We start from the raw sequence: 16,645 nt of genomic DNA, 5'->3' as shown, positions 1-16,645 counted from the left end.
TCAGAGGCTGAAGAAGAAACAGTAAGAAGGTAAATATAAGAAGTTTTTGTCAATGTTGAAGAAGTTGTCTATAAACATACCACTTGTAGAGGCATCGAAGCAAATTCCTGGTTATGTGAAATTCATAAAATATCTTGTCACTAGGAAGTGGAAAGTGAGCTATGGCCCATTGACAATATGCATCATTACAGTGTTGTTGCCTCTAGATCATTAGTAGAGAAGAAAAAGGACCCCGGAGCCTTCACCATTCCATGTATTATTGGGTCCTTCAACTTTGCTTTGGCTTTATGTGATCTAGGAGTCAGTATTAGTCTTATGCCTCTAGTTGTGTTTAAGTAGTTGGGGTTGGGGGCACCCAAACCAACATCGATGAGATTGTTGATGGCTGATAGTACCATGAAAAAGTCATTTAGTATTCTTTGTGATGTGTTGGTAAAGGTGGAATCCTTTATATTTCCAATCGATTTTTTGATACTTGATTGTGAGGTGGACTTCTAAGTCCCTATTATCTTAGGCAGACCCTTCCTAGCCACAGGTAGGGCATTGGTTGATATGGAGTTGGGACAGATAAGGTTCAGACTCAATGATGAATAGGTAATCTTTAATGTATACCAGTTGATGCTGCAGTCAGACAATATGAGAGTTGTGTCAGTGATAGACACCATTGATAACGAGGTTGATGCAGTAACTATTCCGATAGAGGAGCGGCTGGGTGTTGAAGTATTAACAACTGTGATTATAAATTTTGATAGTGATGGAATTGAGGAATATGACTAGATGGTAGGCGTTTTGTATGGAAGAGGTTCTTACACATATTTCCCAAAGAAGCTTGATCTAGATTTGAAAAATAGAACCACTCTTCCCACTCGTCCGTCAATCAAGGAGCCATTGATCTTGGAGTTGAAAGCCCTCCTATCTCATTTATGCTATGCATTTTTAGGGGTCAACAATACCTTGCTAGTGATTATTGTAGCTGACTTAGTTAATACAGAGGTAGATTTATTTTCATCAGTGTTGTAGAGGTTCAAAAGAGCTATAGAGTGGACTATTGCAGATACTGTGGGCATCCCGCCAAGCATTTGTAGTTATAAAATCCAGCTTAAGCCGGACTACATACCGAGTATTGAGCAGCAGCACTAGATAAATCCTCTTATGCAGTAGGTAGTAAAGAAAGAAACTATCAAGTAGTTGGATATAGGTGTAGTTTACCCCATTGTGAATAACAAGTGGGGCAGTCCTATTCAATGCATCCAAAAGAAAGACGGAATTACTGTTGTGCCAAATGAGAAGAATGAGCTCATGCCAATGAGACTAGTCATAGGTTGGAAAGTGTGGATGGACTATAAGAAGCTAAATATATAGACCCAAAAGGACCACTTCCCAATAACCTTCATGGACCAGATGCTGGATAGACTTGCGGGAAGGGGTTGGTATTGCCTTCTTGATGGTTATTTCGGTTACAATTAGATCACTATTTCTCTCAAAGATCTAGAGAAGATGACTTTTGCCTGTCCTTATGGGACTTCTGTATTTAAAAGTATTTTGTTTGGGTTATGCAATGCTCCCGCTACCTTCTAGAGGTGCATGATATCAATATTCTCTGATATAGTAGAAGTCAGCATTGAGGTGTTTATGGATGATTTTTTTTGTGGTTGGTGATTTCCTTGATAACTATTTAGTCCACTTGATCAATGCTCTGCATCCAGATGAGGAATGCAATTTGGTGCTAAATTAGAAGAAGTGTCATTTTATAGTGAAAGAAGGAATTATGTTTGGGAACAAGATCTCAAAATGGGGAATAGAGGTGGGTAAGGCAAAAATTAAGGTAATTGAGAAGCTGCCACCACCAATCTCGATAAAGGGAATTCGAAGTTTTTTAGGCCATGTTGGCTTTTATAGGTGATTCATCAAGGACTTCTCAAAGATTGCAAGTCCTCTTTGCAAGTTTTTTGAGAAAGAGGTGAAGTTTGATTTTGATAAAGCATAGCTAAAGGCTTTTGAGTGCTTGAAGAAGCAGTTGGTATCAGCCTCTACTATCGTGTCCCTAAGTGGTCTCTACCATTTGAGATAATATGTGATACAAGTGATGTGGCCTTAGGTGTTGTGCTAGGCTAAAGGTGAGGAAAAGTACTTCACCCTGTGTACTTGCTAGCAAGGCAATAAACCCTGGTCAAAATAGACTGTTATCGAGCAAGAGTTACTAGCAGTGATTTTTACCTTTGAAAAGTTTTAGTCCTATCTAATTGGAACTAAGGTTATTATGCATACAAACCATGCATCATTGAGATACCTAATGGAAAAGAAAGATTCAAAGCCAAGATTGATTCATTGGGTTCTCTTGCTACAAGAGTTTCATTTTGAAGTAAAGGATCGGAAAGGCACAGAAAATCTAGTTGCAGATCACTTGTCCAAACATGAGAAAGAAGAAATGCAAAAAATAGGGCATTGGCTTAAAATCGATAATACTTTTCCAGATGAGCAGATTTTGGCAGCATCGCAAGACCTAATTCCCTGGTTTGCTGATTTTGCCAATTACTTGGCAAGTGATCTTGTCCCAGAAAACTTGTCCTTTTAGATGCAGAGAGGTTTATGCATAATTTAAGGAAATTCTTCTGGGATAAGCCTTATTTGTTTAGAATATATGCGGATGGTATGATTTGTAGATACATACCAGAGGTAGAGATGATGAGTATTCTTGAGTCCTGTCATGCTTCACCTGTTGGGGATCACCATGGAGGAACCCGCACAACCCAAAAAATCTTGCAATGTGGGTACTAGTTGTCAATAATATACAAAGATGATCATGATTTTGCTACAGACTGTGACCAATGCCAGTTTCAAGGCAATATTTCGAGGCGACATGAACTCCCTATGACCCCTATTTTAGAGCTAGAGTTGTTTATTGTGTGGGGTGTGGATTTCATTGGGCAAATTCTGAGCTCCTATGGCATGAGGTATATCTTGGTTGCAGTTGATTATGTGTCCAAATGGGTGGAAGCGGTAGTTCTCCACAATAATAAAGGTAAAAGTGTCACCGCATTTCTGAAGAAGCATATCTTTTCTCGATTTGGCAATCCACGTGCAATAATTAGTGGCAATGGGTCGCAATTCTATAATCATCTGTTCAAGAGTCTGCTTGAGAAATATGGAGTAAAGCATAAGGTGGCAACACCTTATCACCCTCAGACAAGCGGATATATTAAGGTCTCCAACAGAGAGATTAAGTCTATTTTGCGAAGACTGTGAATGCCAATAGGACTGATTGGTCGAGATGATTGGATGATGTGTTATGCGCATACTGGACAACTTATTAAACCCCCCATAGGTGCCTCTTCATATCATCTTGTGTTTGGAAAGGCATGCCACTTGCCTATTGAACATGAGCAAAAGACACTATGGGCGTTGAAAAGATAAATTTTGAGTGGCATGATATGGCAAAGATGAGTATGAGCAACGTGAATGAATTGGATGAATTTTGACTCCGCGCTTATGAGAGTTCTGCACTATACGGGGAGAAGATAAAGTTGCATCATGATCGAAAAATTGAGAAAAGAGTATTTGAGCCAGGTAACCAGGTCACCATCAGTTACTTATGGCTCCAAAAGGTGATTCATCAGAGAATCTGACAACAAAGAAGAACACCCAAAAGAGGCCTACCCCAAAGTCCACTCTTCACCTTAGAAACGAGGACACAGATGAGTCAAGCAGTTACCTCAAAGAATATCCAGTAAAGGGGCATGTGGAGCTAAGGAAAGCAACCCAGGGGTAAGAAAGCAACTACTGTGGAGGAGGACGCACCCCTTAGGTCCAAACCCATGGATGAAGAACCCTAGTACCTCACCACCTCATTCACCATCATCTTTCGATGATGATAATGATTAAGAAAATGGTAAGGAATGCAAGAGAGGAAGAATCAGGGTCTTAAGGAAGATGAAAATGGGGGTGACAATAAGGATGAGAATGAGAATGCCGACGGGTCTGTTATACCCTATTTTAACGTGGGTCAAACCGAGGTACAATATATTGGAAACTTCTAAATAAAATTTAAGGAAGTCGTCACCTAATTAATTATACGGTGAATTAGGACACCTATTATAAAATAAGTTATTAAACAAATAAAGACTTCATTTTAGGTCTACGCAACTTAAAGATTTAGGTAAGGATTCTAATTGTCCTAAAGGGAAAGGATTAGGCACCCTAAATGATCCGTTAACTATGGTTAACCAGTCAAACTTTGATTAGATAAAGAAATCAAATATTGAATTAAGAAAAAGATGAGGCATATAAAACATGCTAACTATTTAAAGAAAAGATTGGGAAAAAAAACTTTAGAAAGATTTACCCGCTCTTCAAAAATTATCAAAAAAAACTCTTGAAATAATGCAACCTTATTATTGTCGAAAGATAGTTACTTCAAATCATTTCTCTTAAAAGATATACAGGGTTTTCAATTAAAATTATAAAGGGTTAGTTAAGAAACTTCACATTTTTTATTCTAAAAAAATGACTATTTTGCTTCTAAAAATAAATTAAATTTTATAAAAATCGATTTATAATTCTACACTAAGTGAACATCTAAAATATAGTTATTTAAATCTCAATAAGTTGAGAATTTATTTATATTTTTTACTTAAAAGACACAAGTAATAAAAATATTTTTTATTATTTGAAATCCTAAAAAAAAAGTCTTGTGGAATCAAATTGGCAAAATTATAATTTTTATTAAGATTGATGACAACGAAATTGATTTACCATATCTAAAATAATTATGGCCAATTACCGAGTCTAGCGATGATAAATTCGCCCACCACAAAAAACTTATATTTTATTAATTCGACACTAATAACTAATGAGAAACTAATATAATCCTGAATATAAGGCAATTTATTCTAAAAGGTATGTTTTGACATATCAAATTTTAAACTTTTAATGATATAAATTAAATATCGAAGCCTAGTGATTATGCTAAAATCAATATCCAAAGGGAGCAAGGATGAAACAGTTAAATTTACGATCATATTCAACGATTTATACTAGTTCAAATAAAAGCAGACAAAACAAAAAATTTGAATAACAATGTGCAAGAATGTTTATATATAAATAATAATTAGTGTCTACAGTGAAAGAATAAAGCTCGAAAGAGGGAAAGAGGCACTAGACTGCTAGACAAAAATATGTGATGCAATAGTTGTTCGCTTCTCTAATTTGGACAGAGATGGAGTCAAGCCATGAGACTCCAAAAGCACTCCCGAGTGCTCATGTGAAATAAAATAAAAGAAAAGGATTAGAAGACAATTCAAGTTTCAATAAATAAATGAAACATGAGATAAAGAAAATATAACATAAGACATCAATTGTAGCTCTATGTATAATCATTTTTTTCAGAATGAGAGCAAATTGCTAAGCCAAGAAGAATTCACACACTCGCAAACGCATACTCCTGCTCTAATATTTTGGACTACCATAAGAGAATGGTATAAGTATGTGCATCAAACAAAATAACTCAAGTTGTAAAATCAATAATATTGAACTATATCCTTGAAAAGATAAATATATGCAAGCACATTCCACAGCTATCACTAAAATTTCGTACCTAGCATTGCGACTGACTAGAAATAGTCACCTATTACTATTAAAAAATATACTAAATATTCCAAGATTTAGGATTTAAAACAAATCACACTTTTCCCTCAAACGGATGTTACTTCAAATACATATCACGTTATAATTACGATGCGTCCTTTTTAACCTTGAAACTGAACATATTAAAGTTTAGAAAATGCTATGGGAATTTGGAAACAAGATTCTACGTAACAAGCTTCTCATGGATCTAAATTCACCCTTTCAAAAAAAATGTCAATCCCTTGTAATACCCCGAACTTTTCTTAAGTCTAAATTATAGCTCTATAAGATTAAGGAATAACTTTCAAAGTAATCCGTATTTAAATCATATAGAGTTTTCCTAATTTTGACTTTTTATCATGTGAAAAATTGAATTATCTTTCCAACGATACCAATTTCATCCAAATCCAGTATCGGGGTGAGAAGTTATGACCGGTTTACTGAGAGCTGATAGAACTGCCCAGGTGCGACGGGCAGGTTGACGGACCGTCGAGCTTGCGATGGACCGTCGCTCAAGCCGTCATAACCGAGGCAGTTAACCCATTCACTGGCCAAGTGCGACGGTTGGGCCGACGGACCGCCGAGCTAGCAACGGACCGTTGCTCAAGCCGTCGATACTAAGGCCGTGAGCCCCTATTCTGGTCCAAGTGCGACGGTCAGACCAATGGACCGTCGAGCCAGCGATGGAATATCGCACAAGCCATCACAATTCCGCTCAACATTTTGAAGCCATTTTTTTAAAAGGGCTTTTTGGTCTTTTTCCACTTTTTTTAACACCTAGATATATCAAAACGAAGTATAGAACTTCAAATTCATCCAAAGCATCAAGAACTAGGGTTTTCTCTCAAGATTAACCCTCAAGAGCAAGACCCAATTCCTTTTCCAAGATTTCACCATAGGTTTTGCAAATTGATTTAAGAATCAAGGTTCCCAAGTCAAAACGGTTCAAGAACCCTCACTCAAGAGTATGAAAAAAAAGTCTCAAGAAAGCTTGTTCATCTAAATTCATAATCTAAGGTATGTGGGGTTTGAACAAGGATAATCCTTTCGTCCTTGTGCCCAAAACTTGTCTTTAATTACAAAGATATATGATTTTACAAAGATATACCCTATGTTGTTATCCTTGAGATAATGATGTTTTCAATGATTTAGAAATTGAAGTACATGAGCATGTTGAGATTATAATGCATATTGCTGAAAATTTCCAGATTTTTATATGATTTATGAATCTTTATAGTATCTAGTATGCATTTTGATACATCTTAACCTGAGATTGATATATGGGTCCTTAAGCCCTACTTGAGATTGCAATTTTAAGAACTTTAGTGCTATAAGCACCCATGGTTTGATTATTTTGAGATTATTGAGAAAGTTTGACCTTGATGGTCATAATAGCTTTGAAATCCACCTCACTGAATGAGATTATAGATTTTGTAGTTGGTTTTCTTATAAACCATGAGATTATTTTTAAAACTAGATTTCCTATGAGATGAGCGTAGCTAATTAAAGAGAGTAGTATTTAGCACCAAGTTGGGTAAGTTACTACGGTTCATACCCCAAAACTATGTGCCACCGTAGTATTGAGATTTATGGACCCGAGGCCAAGATAGTGATCACTGAGTTGAGGTTATACTTCCTGGCAAGAGTATGACGTCTCTCTCCAATGTAAGGTTTCTGCCTTAGGAGGATAAAACGTTGGACTCTATGTAGCTCACATAGTGTATGTCAGTTAAGAGAACCTCCCTGCTAGTAAGAGTAAATAATCAGTTTCTAAAGTAAAGTATGTTCCTTGAGATGAGTTATTTTCCCTAAAGCTTTGAAAGATATCCTGGTTAATAAAGATTTTTAGATACTAAGTGTAAAGGCTCGCAAACTTATTCAATTAATGTTTTACTTTAGATTTCAGCTTTAAAAATTATAGTCGTAGCTCTCAAATACAGAGGTGAGCACTTTACCACTTAGTCTATATATTTTGAGAAGGGAATAGAACTACAGATTTCAGAAATAGTATATTGACTCATGAGATTTATACTATGCGTTCCATTATTCATAATTTATGAGATATACATTATTTTTTTTTTTTGAGATTATTCAAGCTATGTGAGTCAGTTATATCAGCATGCATGATTTTTATAAAGATTGATGATATTGTTGTTTTAAGTATTGCATACACCCCCATATACTCAGTACATCCTCAAAGTACTGATCCACATATACGTCTGTGTGCGACATTATCTCATAATATAGGTTCAGGTACTCAGTCTCAACATTGACACTGATCTTTGAGTACCTTTATCTACACGTCAGCACTTGGTAAGTCCTCATGGTTCGAGGACCTAATCCCTTATTTTCAGTATTTATAGTTGTTGATTTTTTCTTTTCAGTCCAGTTGAGTCAGTTGGGGGTTTGTCCCAATGACTCTCTAGTTCTTAGTAAGTAGAGGCTTGTCAGACTGTCAGTTAAAGTTTTGTTCCAGATTTCCAGTATTTGATATACAGACATTTGTTTTCAATGATTTCAGTTCTGTTTTGATAAAATTTAACATTTATTGTTTGGTTATTCATCCTAAAGTAAGTGGTAGAAGTAGTAACAGGCTCAAAGGGGTAGCTTGGGGCTACTTGTAGCCTTAAGCACCGTGTGACGTTCTGGAATAAGATTTCGGGGCATTACATCCCTATGTTTCAAGGACTAAAACGGTGAAAAATGTTAACTCAAATCATATTTAGGCTACGTATATTAAAGAAACATACCAGTTAGAAAAAGAGGTGATTAGAGGCCTGAGAACGTCTGAATACAAATGCTAAAGTAGACTTCAAACTGACTTAAACCCGAGCTGAACATGAGTGACCTTATCACTTAACGACGAAGAAGTAAATAGTCCATTAGAAGGATAAAAGCGAGATGAAGCAGGCCAAATACATTATAGATACTGTTTTTACCATATATAAGCTATGAATGATGAATGAAAATATCAAAAGTGTTTGGTCATGATTTTGAGAAAAGCTTAAAAAAAAACTTTTCTAAACTAAAAAAAATGGATTTGTATCCAATCACTTTTACGGCAATGAGCAGAATGCATATACAAAAGATAACAGAGAGGTTTTAACAAAAAAACACACTTGGGAACAAATGTTAATAGTAGAATGCTAGGGGGACAAAGACAAATTTTAACATGTACTAAGACACCATGGTCCATACAAACTAGACTCTCATTTTCAAACATGCAATTAATTATATTTAAAAAAAAGTTTCAAGATTGTGTAATCTCCTTTCGTACTAAAATAAGAACATTGCATGATGGCTCTTTAAACTAAACTGAGTTCCATTTACCTAATCTTCCAACAATGAATACAAGGAGTAGTTACAGATAATTATTAGTGATGCCCTTGCTCATTCTAATGCTACTGAAAGTACCAATAGGTTGGTTCATAGTTAGAGAATTAGCAACATAGCATCGACGCTATTGGAACTACCAAAAGAGATTTATCATAGCAAGTTAAGATTCCTAGTTTTTTCTTTAAAAGAAATACTTTAGCAAATAGAGAGCTGCCAAAAAGTTGCAGAACATATATCCATGACACAAAAAAGGATCAGCCTATCAATACAACAAAGATGTAGAAATCGGACAGAAGCGAGAGAGGACCACGAATAACCAGAAAATGATCAGCCTATCATTACCTGTTCAAGGTATAAAGATCAAAGGAAACATTCATAACATGGAATAACAATAGAGAAAAAATTCTATAGCGAGGGTGTATAGTGAACTGATATGTGTCATAACCCTTTGAAAAATTCTTTCCGTAACAAAAAGAGGTTGTCGGGATCGTGCAAATATACAAACTAAACATATATGTAGCCAATTAATTATTATCACATTAAAGCATCTGAATCGAGATCAAAATAACCTCAAATAGTCCAACTTGAGCATATACCAGAATACTTAAAGCTTCACCAACAGCAGTGGTGGCGCAGCGGAAAGGGACTGCCCCAACCTACCCAGAGATCGAGGGTTCGACCCTGGGCATGGACAAACACTCTGTTGGGATCTCTCCCCCCAAATGAGGCCTGAGGGCGAATCTGGATATATTCAGACTCCTAAAAATCGGGTACCGGACACCGGGTGGTTTAAACCAAAAAAAAGAATACTTAAAGCTTCATGAGGTTCGTTCAAAATTAATCCAAAATTGAGAAAAGTCTATAAGCCTACTAACAGACATATACAAGAATCAAAACGATGCAAGAATACGGATTTTGAGTTTGCACTCATAACTAGCAAAACATAACAGTCAACTTTGTTTGAAACTCCAAACTTTAAACGTTTTATTCTAGCCAAAAAAAATACAAACATATCATCTAATGAGAACAAAATCAAATGAATAGAAAACAACTTCAGTTTTATAATTTATGCGTCAAAATATGTCAGCTATCATCCCATCTAACCACCAATAAATAGTTAAGAAAACTAAGCATAACGTAAATTAGACAGGAAAGGGTTTACTGAAGCTAAGTCTCAAGTCATGAACTCTTTACGAGCATATCATTCACAATATAACCAAATAACTATAAAATGCTTCACATTTTGTACCAAAATCACATCAAATAAAACGGCTAATTCTAAACCGAACGAGCAGAACCTAAAAATGAGTATATAAGGATGGAGTATTACCGAATATTATGCAGCAAACTAGGGGCTCCAACATCAAATTTCGATTAGATTGCAACCTCTACAACTCGAACTCGAACTCGTATTTTAGACAGAGAGCAAGTGAATAAAGTGGAAATAGTAATATGAACTAATACTTGGTGCTAATTTTTTATAATTCCTGGTGATTCTTTCTTCTTGCTTTTTTCTTAGAAACAAAATAGGAGCCAAGGGCTCCTTTTACAGCCAAAAATTAAAGGGCGGTTGCAAGAGCTCTCAATAGAGGCTTCAAGAATTCAAATTTTGAATTCTTTGAAAGCTCAAATCTCACAGAAACACAAAGAAATCAAATTAGATAAAGAGAAAGCCTGAATTTTTAGATTGATGTAGATGGGAGAAAAGGGCCTTTTGAAGGCATTCACTTTCAGACCAATAGAATTAAGGGGAGTAACAATCCTAAATCCTGCTATCTTTCATACTTTTCAACTTTACAAGGTTAGCAGGGCGGTAGAAATCTCTTTAGGGTCTGATTTAAGCTAAAAAGTATTGAAATGATATAAAGTTGAGGGATAATTGCAAGACAGATGGAAAAGTGAAGGAGAAGGCTGAAGACCATCGGATTTTCCATTATCCGGTGGTCTAGTAGAGTATGCTGCTGGCAGAAAGCAAAACCAGGAAACCAATATTTTTTATGTTGATGTCAGGTTATATTTCAACAATGGAAAAAAAGTGAAGGGTTAGGGGGATTAAAGGTATGAGGGGCAATGGGCTAGGTCGGGTATGATTTAAATGGGTAGGGGGTATTGGGATGGGGAAGAATGGTTTTTAGGAATTTTGGGTTGGTTTTAATTGGGTTTTTAAAGCTGAGAATTAATTAAAAAGACTGTTCCAAGCGAATAAATGAATTAATCTAATTTCTCCCAGTCGATTTTATTTAACTGATTTAGCGATGCTTATTTTGTGTAATTAATTTAATGTGTATGTATGTGTGTGTATGTATATATATATATATATATCCCAAATGTGTAAATATGTCATATTTTATCTATAATTTGAAATCAAATAAATAAAAATAAAAATAGAATAAATTTGTAAGAAAAAAATATGATACTATAACTAGGATTATGTTAATATGCTACCCTATATATATATTACTCGTTTTACAAAAAGTAGTAAAATGATAATTTAAAATATATTTATTTATTATTTTAGAGTGAATTTATAAGATGCAAAGATAAGAAAATATCATTTTTTAAACTATTAATGTAAAAAAATAAAGAAAAATATATTGAAAAAATATTCAAGAATCCTAAGCATCAAGAAATTAATTTTATGAAAAGGAGAGCCAAAATTGGGTGTCAACAACTTATCCCTCTTAGACCAAATATGATGAAAAGAGTCTTTGGGCGAAGACGTTGACATAATCCCATTTTGTCTCAATTGGTATATTAGATCGATTGTGAAAAGGCTACACATGAAAGGTGGAATGGTGAAGTTAGAATTGGAACAATTTGTGATTATGAATTCGACTGAACCCTGGTTTCTGAGCCCCCTACATATCCTGGGTTTTACGAGAATTAGGTCGATGTAGTTCAAAGTTATGTTATGTAAAAATTTTGAGAAGATCTCAAAATTTTTTCCAGTTCAGATCTATGATGGCACTGGAATATAAGAACAGATTTGTGAAAATGTTTAAGGTTACTTGACTATTTTAGAAAATTGAGTCTAGCCGAGCTTTGAATTATCGACGTTGACAGGGATGCTTGACATTCCGCTAGCTTTGCCCTAGTTCGCTGCTCAGAAATACTTTCACATTTGTTCTAAGTTTCCTGCAAAACTTAAACTAGATAAATCAATTAGTACATAAATAGTAAATGCATTCAGTGAATTAATGAACATAATGCCTCGGGTGTTACTTTATGCAAATGTGGTCAATCCGGAAATAAAGCTTATGCAAAATGAAGTTCTAGGCCGATAATTCATGTGAATGACGCCTTTCGGTGAGGAAAATAAGGCCTTAAACTAAGTAAATTATGAAGATAAGGCGTTTTCAGCCAAATGATTGATGGATGGAAGCTTTTCTCTAAGCCAATAATTTATGAAAAACAACTTTTGCAAGTAATGGATTTCTATAAAGCATTTTTTTGGTGCATTCATAAGTTTTGTGTAGTTATCAAAAAGCAATTGTGCAGTGCCTTTGAAGGCAATTGTGCAGTGTTATAGAAGAAATTGAAAGTCATGCATCGTGTAAAATCTTAAAGCGAGTGTACAGTGCCTCAGAAGAAAGTGAAAGTCATGCATAGTGCAAAATAACTTAAAGTAATTGTGCAGTGATTTAGATGAAAATGAAAGTCATGCATAGTGCAAAATAACTTAAAGTGATTATGCAGTGCATTTGTGCCCATACAAAAGCTAGTAAAGTCATGTGCAATGCATTCTAAAATATGTTAAAGCATTTGTGCAGTGCATTTTAGAGCATATATGAAAAGTATTTGAAAGTATTTGTGCAGTTATCAAAAAGCAATTGTACAGAGCCAGTATATCCATATGCAATGCATTTTAACATATTTTAAAGAACTTGTGTGTGCATGTGCGGTGCATTTTAAATCATATACGCAAAATAATTGAAAGTCATATATTATGCATTTTAAGCATTTGAAAAAACTTTAGTATATTAAAAGTCATTTATGTAAACTATCCATAAGTCATGTGCAATGCGTTTGAGATCTTTGTAAAATCTTCAAGATCATTTAATCGATATTACTATAAAGGCATAATTTCTCCTAAATATTTTAAAGAAAATTCAAATCGTTCGAAGTTTAATTCTCACAAGACAGCAGATGTTATTAAATTTTAGCTTCTGTTATTCTTCAAAACCTTCACTCAAAGAAAATTTGTAAGTTTTGGGGTGGTTGATTTACATCGACTTTGAAGATTTGGCTCTTGATACTTTGTACTTTCAGCTTTTCCTGGACTCGTACCCCATCTATTCTGAATCTTGTCCAATGAATAATACAAAAATATTTGATAGAAAACTATTTAATAAAAGATAAATAAGAGTAACAAATAACTTGATAAATAAAAATATACCAATATGCATAGTGGTAAAAGAGAAATTCTGCCAAACTTTTGAACTGTGACATATTGTGAAACAAAGTGAATGTCCTTTTTTTCAATTACTTGATTGAACCCACATTTCTCAATATCTCTTGACGTCTTATCAACCATTTTCCGAAATGATGCCCTTAAAAATTGTACAACTTTGACTTAAGAGATGTTGATGTTCCATAATGAAGAGACCTAGCCTTACATAGGCTGCCTGTGTATCCCGCCAAAGGAATCAGGCCAAGCATAGTTCATGAAATACATTAAAGAATATTAATAACTAAGGGGCCAAACCCTCCATGGGTTGCCTACGTATCCTACGAAAATCATGTCGAACGTAGTTCATTAAATATGGAATAAAATGGGAAATTAAATTTTTTTTCTAATATGACCAAGGCCGATGTGGTCGCCTGCCACCAAGAGAGTCAGGTCAACTGTAGTTCGTATTATAAGTAAACAAAAATTTTTCAAAAAATGCTCTTTAAGAGACCAAACCCGATATAGGTTTTCTACGTATTCCCCCAAAGGAATTAGGTCATTCGTAGTTTCATTACATAGAAAAAGGAACATTACATAAGAAATAAAATGCTTCTAAACATAGTATCTCTTAATAGCATCTATATTAATGGCTTTTGGCCATACTTCACCGTCCATTTTGCAAAGATTAATGCTCCACAGTCAGTACTCGGTAAACGATATAAGGTCCTAGCCTGTTAGGTGTGAAATTTCCCTGAGCTTCACTCTGGTGCAAAATATGCACTTTAGCCCCAATTGTCCCGGTTTGAATTATCTTGATCTTACTTTTTTGTTGAAAGTTTTGGCTATTCTATTCTGATAAAGTTGTCTATGACAAATTGTGTTCATCCTCTTTTCATCAATTAGTATAAATTTTTCATACCGATTTTGAATCTCACTTAACTCAGCTTCCTGGATGATTCTCAAAGGCAGTATCTCTACTTCTGTAGGTAACACTACTTTCGTTCCATAAACCAACAGATAAGGTATTGCTCTAGTAGAAGTCCTAATAGTGGTTTGATAGCGAAGAAGGGAAAATGGCAAATTCTCATGCCAATCTTATAGTTATCAATTATCTTCCGCAATATCCATTTGATGTTCTTGTTGGCGGCCTCAACTGCTCCATTCATCTGAGGACGGTAAAGGGTGGAATTACGATGAGTAATCTTAAATTTCTCACATATCTCACGCATCAATCCACTGTTAAGATTAGCTCCATTATCTATTATAATTGACTTCGAAACTCCAAATCGATAAATAATGTTATTACAAACAAAATCTGTCATCACTTTCTTTGTCAAGACTTGTATGAAGAGTCTTCTACCCATTTGGTGAAATAATCAATAGCTACCAAAATAAACCTATGTTCATTTGATGCAAATGGCTCAATGGGACCGATAACATCCATTCCCCATGCTGCAAATGGCCAATGAGAACTTGTTATGTTGAGTTCATTTGGTGGAACATGAATCAAGTCACTATGAATCTGACATTAATGCCATTTTCATACAAAGTGAATACAATCTATTTCCATTATCAACCAAAAATATCCAGCCCAAAGGATCTTCTTTGCCAAAATAAAACAATTCATATGCAGCCCACACATGCCCCATGTATTTCTTCGACTAACTTGGTTGCCTCCTAAGCATTGACTCACCTTAACAATCCTAAATCTAGAGCCCTCCTATAAAGGATTTCTCCATTTAGGAAAAAGTGATTTTCCAATCTCCAAAGTGTTCTTTTCTAAATACTGGTTATGCCTTCTGGATAGTTTCCCTCCTCGAGATACCTCTTGATGTCGTAGTACTAGGATTTGTCATCTGGTTCTGCATTTACATAAATATAGTATGTTGGTTGGTCTTGTACGTTCACCTTGTTAGGATCAATAAAATTCTTATCAGGATGTTGAATCATAGAGGAAGAGGTTGCTAATACATTTGCTAACTCATTTTAAGTTCTCAGGACATGTTTAAATTCAGCATTGATGAATTTTTGTGCAACTCTTTCGCGCACTCTAGATATGAAAGAAATTCATGTTCTTGACACACCATCCGCCTTGTACTTGATGAACCACTAAATCTGAATCTCGTATAACCAACAGTTCCTGTATGTTCATATCAGCAGCCATTCTAAGACCAAGAATGCAAGCCTCATACTTTACCATATTGTCAGTGCATGGAGATCTCATCTTTGCTAAGATCGGATAATGCTAGTCTGACTCTGAAATTTGTACTGCCCCAGTATCGACTCCTTTGAAGTTTGCAGCCCCATCAAAGAACATTCTCCAACCTGGATATTCTTCTAAAATATCTTCTCCAATAAATAGAACTTCTTCATCTGGGAAATAAGTTTAAAGAGGCTTGTACTCTTCATTTACAGGGTTTTCAGCAAGATGGTTGGCTAAAGCTTGTCCCTTGACTACCTTTTAAGTAACATAAATAATGTTAAATTACTTAGCAAAATCTGCCACATTGCTAGCTTCCCGGTAAGCATCGGCTTCTGAAAGATATATTTGAGCAGATCCATCCTGGAGATAAGAAAATGGTATACGCACACATGTAATGCCTTAACTTTTGGGCAACCCAAGTCAATGCTCAACAAGTACGTTCCAGTAATGTATATCGAACTTCATAAGGTGTGAACTTCTTTATCAAGTAATATATAGCCTGCTCTTTCTTTCCGGTTTCATCATGTTTTCCTAAAACACACCCAAATGTATTTTCTGACACAGAAAAATATAGCAACAATGGCCTTTCAGGATCTGGGGGTACCAAAATGGGTGGATTAGACAAATACTCCTTGATTATTTCAAGAGATTTTTGACAATCTTATGTCCACTTGATAGTGATATCCTTTCTCAATAGCTTGAATATCGGTTCATAAATCATCGTGGATTGTGCAATAAATCGACTGATGTAATTGAGTCGACCTAGGAAACTTATCATGTCTTTTCTACTTCTTGGAGAAGGCAAGTCTTTGATAGCCTTTATTTTTGAAGGATCTAATTCTATACCTTTCCTACTCACGATGAAACTCAATAGCTTCCCAGCGGGGACACCAAATGCACACTTTGCAGGATTCAATTTCAGATCATACCGTCTCAACCTGTCAAAGAACTTCTTTAAATCTTTCAAATAATCTAAGCTCTTTCGTGACTTGATAATGGTATCATCAACATAGACTTCAATCTCCTTGTGGATCATGTCGTGAAAAATAGTATTCATGGCCCTCATGTAAGTTTCCCCTACGTTCCTGAGTTCA

The 16,645-nt window shown here is 35.2% G+C and overlaps 1 long non-coding RNA gene across 1 annotated transcript; it reads right to left on the bottom strand.

The window, feature by feature from the left end:
- Positions 1-7,999: 7,999 nt before the first annotated feature.
- On the bottom strand, positions 8,000-11,085 carry LOC124899702. The gene is made up of 2 exons (XR_007057118.1): positions 10,289-11,085; positions 8,000-8,477 (listed from the first exon to the last, which is right to left on the bottom strand). It is a non-coding gene; the product is annotated as an uncharacterized LOC124899702 (long non-coding RNA).
- Positions 11,086-16,645: the final 5,560 nt, after the last annotated feature.

Source organism: Capsicum annuum, chromosome 6, assembly GCF_002878395.1.
Source record: "Capsicum annuum cultivar UCD-10X-F1 chromosome 6, UCD10Xv1.1, whole genome shotgun sequence".
Lineage (NCBI taxonomy): Eukaryota > Viridiplantae > Streptophyta > Magnoliopsida > Solanales > Solanaceae > Capsicum > Capsicum annuum.
The sequence above is the reverse complement of the archived record's forward strand: the minus strand, read 5'-3'. Positions and strand labels throughout refer to the sequence as shown.